The sequence below is a fragment of the Theobroma umbraticum genome, unplaced genomic scaffold (genome assembly GCF_002168275.2).
Source record: "Theobroma umbraticum cultivar Fairchild unplaced genomic scaffold, ASM216827v3 scaffold_56.0, whole genome shotgun sequence".
NCBI lineage: Eukaryota > Viridiplantae > Streptophyta > Magnoliopsida > Malvales > Malvaceae > Theobroma > Theobroma umbraticum.
Window position 1 is genome coordinate 7,035,873 of NW_018397256.1, and position 7,013 is coordinate 7,042,885.

The window sequence follows — 7,013 nt, forward strand, 5'->3', positions numbered from 1 at the left end:
TTTCTCTCCTTATTTTCTCGTTTGTGTTCTATTAGCTGATGTGTAAACTGGGCGCACACACGCGCACTCTCCCTCTCTCTCTCTCTCTCCTCTCTGTCACTGCTGCGTGGCAAATGTCTTCAACCCAAGGCGCAAGAGTTTCCCGTGTGGCCATCTTTACCCTGATATCGAGTTTCTCACCGTGGGTACCTTGTTCTTTTTTACAGTTGTTAAGGTTTGTATCTGTTCGGGGATCTTTGTTTGTGGGTTATGTTTCTTAGTTCCTGTCTTTTTCCATTGATTTCCTAAACCACATAAGTTTAGTTTCTTCTGATCTGAAAATTGTGAGCAAAGATTTGTTAATTGTTATATGAATATGAAGTTTGTGAGATCCAACTCTAACCAATCAATAATTTAGAAATAATATTATGTCTAAATTAACTTTATAATTTATATCATACATGGATAATATTCTATTTAGCAATTTGGCAATGAGTACAAGGGAAGAAGCATAAAATTCCCAATAAGCAAGAATAAAGTAGGAATAAAGAATTAAATAAAAATATTTATTTTTATTATCGTTAGCTTTTTTTTTAAGTGAAGTTTATTATTTATAAAAGCAAAAACGTGGCTACTAAAATTTGTTAAACGAATCATGTATAAAAAATTAAATCAATTTTAATTTATAATAATCATATTTCACATGAATTTGTGATCAAAAGTTCAGAGTTCAATAACCATTGGATCCAATTTTAAGAATAAAAAATATTTGAATTTAAAATCATTTATAAGATTAAAAAATTATTTGAACCGAGTAATAAAATTTTTAAAAATATAAATAATTATAAATAAAATTTTTTTGTCAATGGATGATATTCGTTTTATATTTTTCAATGCAAACATCTAATTATAAACTATTTTACCAAAAAATGAAAAAGCTTTCGATTTAAAATTATTTATAAAATAATAAAACCGATTAAAATGAGTAATAAAGCTTTCGATAGCATGAGTAACTATAAATGGATTTTTTTTATCAATGGATAACATCCGCTTCACATTTTCTCATGCAAACATCCAATTATATAGGTTTGAATCAAAAGCAATAAAGATTTCGATTTAAAATCATTTATATGATTATAAAACTATTTAAAATGAGTCACTTAAAAAATTTTAAAAATGTAAATCTTAAAAAAAAAAGAAAAAATGAGATTGTGGGACATAAGCTATTTGTTGATCTGTAATCCAAAATTCAATAGCTGTTCATTAAAAATAACAGTTAAGTAAATCTAATATATATGGATATAACTTTTTAATTGATTATTATTTATATTATGGATATATTTATTATTTATTTAACTAGGGTTTATTCCTTTACCTATTTCATTTATTTTTCAAATTGAAAATTTTGAGAATTTCATTTAAAAGTTGTTGTGTTCTAAAAATTCATGTAGTTAAATTTGAAAAAGCTAAACTCTCTAACCTCAATCTTTAATTATCAATTATTATTGAAAAATTAAAATATATTTTTATTATTATTTATACACTATTGCTGAAATACATGCAATTAAACTCAAATCACTATAGTAATCCTTGATAGGCTCCCATTAGCAACTCCTTAATTGACTCTCACATGTTTTTTTTAAAATCATTTTTTTTAAAATGAAACTAGAAAAGCCACCCTCACAAACACACATGACATAACTATAACAACCATACGTAGCCCATAAGCTATCACAAACATTCCAAAAGCAACACAATCCATTAAAAAATTAAAAAAATTAATTTTAAAATTCAAAACTTTGGTTTCAAAAAAAAAGAAAATCCTAGATTCAAGATTAAGAATAATCTTTTTCAAAAACCTCAAGATACAAAAAATCATCACAAAAAAGATATTAAGAAATGGGTGAGAGTAAGTGACACACCAAACGAGTCCAATTCAAGCAACCAGCGAGTTAACAGTGAGATTGTCGTGTGCGTAGGACGCTCACAAGATTGGGCGCACACAGTGGGTTGAGCGAAGTTGCGAACTAGCAAGCCTGGCACAACAAATTGACGTGCAAGGCTTATGTGCATAGGAAATGCATGCATAAGGGCTTCACGCACAAAGGGTGCACACATTTCGCATGCATAGGAGCCGTGTGTCACAAAGAGTGTCTCTATCCCACATCAAACAAGAACGGAAGGTCTTGGGCTCTTTATAAGCGAGTGCGATGTACACCTCAATAAACGCATTTTCTAGGAGAGAGTAATGATCCCGTGACAAGTGGTATCAGAGCAGATCAAACCTCATCAGACTTACGCCAAGCGCCCAAACAGACCGGGGTAGGCAAGGTGGCTAACTACAATGAGGGCGTTGCTAAAATCGGGTGGGAAAGAGTGTCACAAAGGATGCCTCTATCCCACATCGAACAAGAACGGAAGGTCCTAGGCTCTTTATAAGCGGGTGTGCTGCACACCCCAGTAAGCGCGTTTTCTGGAGAGAGGGTAATGACCCCGTGACAAGTGGTATCAGAGCAGATCGCACTTTATCCGACTCACGCCAAGTGCGTTACCGGATTGGGGTAGGCAAGGTGGTCAACTGCAACAAGAGCGTTGCCCGAAGGGTGGGAAAGAGTGTCACAAAGGGTGCCTCTATCCCACATCAGACAAGAATGGAAGGTCTTGGGTTTCTTATAAACGGGTGTGCTGCACACCCCAGTAAGTGCATTTTCTGGGGAGAGGGTAATGACCCCGTAACACATGCATATGGTCATCGCGTATAAGGAAAGCCAAGCACATAGAGGCATTATTATGAATTAAGGCTTGCTAGTTTTTACATACAGGATTACGTGACACACAATTTTAGGCTAAAGTTCCAAGTCCATGACAATAGGATTGCGCATCAATCAATTGTAACCGCATAACTAATCAAAATTGACGATTTTTGACCCTATATGGGTTGGTTATTTAGTGCCAATTAAGGCATCAATTATGACAACCAATTTTCTCAGTTGATTGGTTCAATCATCAGGGGAATTCTCCTTTCGACATCGATTGAAAACCAAAGTTATTTTTTTTTAATTTTAATATTTGGGGAAAAGAAATTTCACAAATAGCCTTTATTAATTCCCTTCCCCGATCGACTTATTGTAAAGACTAAAAAAGAGAAACCCTAATCTTTAAAATTAAATTATACGATATTTAATTGTTTATTACTTTTTTTTACTAAAAAATAAATCATATGGGCTTAAATACCTATTTAAACAACATTAAATTGTCAAATTAGTCCAATTAAGCCCAAGTCCTCATAACAATTATAAGTCAATTAGGTTACCTGGTTATTTTTCAGCTTGGGCCATTTAAGCCCAAGCAATATAAAACCTATAACCAATCGAAATTAACTAAACTATGATCAGTTTAACTATTTTTCATGTTGCTCAATCAGTTTTGGTTGGTTATTTTAAAGATTTAGTTTAATCGATTTTAATTTTCCTCGCAATCGAAATCGACCGATATTCACCCTTAAGTGAGAGAATGAAATTTTTGAGGTTTTAAAAAGGTCTTTTAGACTTTTTAGGTCTCAAGTTTTTTCAAAGAGGAAAGGAGAGGAATTTGATTCCAATGGGAATCAATGGATGAAAATGAGGAGTAAAGAAAAAGAGAAAGAATGATGGAGTTTCTTGTTGTGACTATGGTAACGACAACAAGAAGTGTGGGGATGGAGTTTTGGATTTTGATCCTTTTTGTGAGAAAATGAAAGGTTTTGGAAGAAAATAAAATTAGTAGAAAGATAAAGGGGAAATAGAGGTTTTTGGCAGTGGTCAATGATGAAACAAGAGAAGATTGAGAAAAGTTAGAGTTTTTAGTGAAAGAAAAAGGGGAATGATGGTGAGAAAGAAATAGAGAGATGAAGATTAGCAAAAATGAGATTTTAGGACTTTTTGTAAGGTATTTATTGGCATCCTTAAGTATGCATTTTGCGTCTAATGGTTATTTTCTCTCTAAAGCTAAGTATACATTTTGGCTTGCTTTCTTAAGCTAGTATTACTAATAGCAAAATTGTCTCCACTCTTTTGGAATATAATGCTGAACTTACTTCGATGGAGGGTACCTCTCTTATTGGCCCTACTTTATATCGTCAATTGGTTGGGATTTTATTCTATCTCATAGTGACTCAACCTAATATTGCTTATATTGTTCATTTAATCAGTCAATTTATGGGTGTTCCCCGATCATCTCATTTTTCAACTATTTTGTACATTCTACGTTATATTAAAGCACACTCTTTCATGGATTTCACCTTTCTACACTCTCTACTCTAATTTTATTAAGGTATTCTAATGCTGGCTAAGTAGGTGATCTTACATATCATCAGTCAACTACGATTTATTATTTCTTTTAAGGTGTTTTCCTCATTTCTTGGCGAAATAATAAACAAACTATAATAGCTCGTTCTAGCATTGTATCTGAATATCATGCTCTTGTAGATGTGCCTTCAAAGTTACTTTAGTGTTGTCCATAATTAGCGGATATGTGCATTGTCCAAATTACTATCACTGTCATCACCACAAAGCTATCTAGATTGCTCATAATGATGAGTTTTATAAGCACACCAAGTTTGTTGAAATTGATTGTCCTTTTGTGCATCATCATGTAACTCAAGAGACTCTTCATCTTGCTCTATAATTTCTTTAAACTAATCTACTGATATCTTTACCAAAACTCATTTTACTAGTCAATTTCAATAGTTAGATTCCAAACTCAAGTTGACGTGTATATGATCACGTTGAGTTTATGGGGTGTTAAGATAATTATACAAATTATTTAATTAAAATTATAATATAATATTATTATCTGGTTAGACTGCAATATCTAATTAGAGTTAGACTATGAATATGAGTAACCTTGTGTGTATGTCCTCATTCACTTCTATAACATATATATAATTTCATAATACAATTTTTTTTTTCTTGTAATATAGCAACAGACAAATAACAAAAGAAACAACTTAAAGAGTCTTTGTTTGTTTCACTAAGGTTTGAGCGTTATGATTAAATGATGTGCATATGTAGAGAAATAGCATGATGTTACTGAGGATCATGAAGATGATAATATATAGCCATAAGTATTTTCTGTTGTTTATGCATTGCCAATTTCATTTTGCTTTGTTATCCGAGTCAAATAGGAGAGTAAGCCTTAAATTATTGCATGGGCATCCGATTGAAATGAAATGTGACGAAAAGTGAGAAATTTCATTAGTTAGGATAAAGAGTTGGAACATCGAGTACCTCTTTTCACTGTTTAGATCATATGTCATTCAGGATCATGCTTTGTACATAGGGATTTCAGGGTCGGCCCTTGGGTAAGGCCACCCAAGTAAGGACTTTATGTCCCAAATTTGAAAAGGTCTCATATTTTTATAATAATATAATTAATTATATTAAAAATATATAAAAATTAAGATAATTAATAGAATATTTACCTATTCTCTCATGTTTAATAATTTTTTTTCTCTCACTCCTACATCTTTATAAATACTAAACTAATTATCTAATTTTCTATTAAAAATATGTAAAAATCAAAAATAATAAATAAAATGACATATTTTCTTAGTTCTTTAATTATGTATCCAATAAATTTTAATTTTTTATCACTTCTCAACTATTTTTTTTACAATTTATAATATTCATTTTTTATTTTTCTTTCGTCATTTGCTCTTTCTTCTTTTAACTTTGTATTTTCTCCAAAGAATACATAAAAAATCTGTTATGTTATTGTTTTCATTAAGCTGTGGCTTCATTTACAATTTACAATAAACATTTAACAATTATGTATTATTGTTTTTATCTTTACAGACTTTTTAACTTTAATTTAGAGTTTATATTATATTATTATATTATCTTTATTTTATGTGACAATTAATTTGTTAGAAATAGAAATTTTGATTGTTGATTTTATGTTAGCTATCTGAAAAATATAAAATAATTATAATAATTAAATGCTTTTGGTACTTCATAATAAATATTTGAATATGTCAAAAATATGGATTAGATTATTCAAAGTTTTAAAAAAATAATTTCAATAAAAAGATCTCATTTGAATATTTTACTTTAAATATTTGAGATTATTGAACCATCACCACAAGTGGTAATCCCTCTCAGGATATTTGATGAAACCATGTCTAGATGTTTATTTACTACTATTCATTCTTTTATCGTGTGTCTTTTCGTCTAGAATTTACTCTTTTTTGTCTGATTATTTGGACACTCAAATCATATATTTGAGCACTTCGTGTAGAGCATCACAGATACATATAGATATCTCCTACAGCACTCTTCTTCGTCATTGGATCCATCACTCGAGATGCCCCTCACGTTGGTCATATCTCTTGTCACTTGTTCTTGGAATTCTATGTGGCAAAACATAGAACAGTGAACATTGGAATTAGTACATCTTTTTATTCAAATAGACATTTAATTTTAATTGAAGTGCTTCATATGAACTTTTCTTTTGGTTCACGCGAGAACTTAAAAAATAGTGGCTATAGGCGTTAAGAATAGCAGTGAGTGATTGAAAACATAATTACTTTGTGGGCATTAGTTTTTACGAAATCAAATTTTTACTTATAAAGTGAGAGTATATTGTAGTTTATGAAACTTTAGCAAGGTAAAAACAGTGTACCAGGTTTACGCTGTCTAAATTTGTGTACTGATGAAAAGCTGTGATGTAGAATCCATCACCTTGCATCCTGTTCATGTAGTCTTATTGCCTCCCATGCATGAAGCATGAAAACCTAGTCATTGCCCCTTTAGGTACTGATTGCATTTATTACCTGATTGTGCTGGTATGTGTGTAACTTTCACTCGTTGATAAGGACTAATCACAATTTAAGATTGTTGATAATTGCTTTTAACTATTAACTTATTTTTTTTAAAATTAATTTAAATCAAGTGTAATGCCATATAGAGAATAATGAGAATTAGAACAAGTAGAATAATTGTTTCACTCGAAATAATTATTTCACATAAATCTGTAAAAATAATTTAAAATAAGTG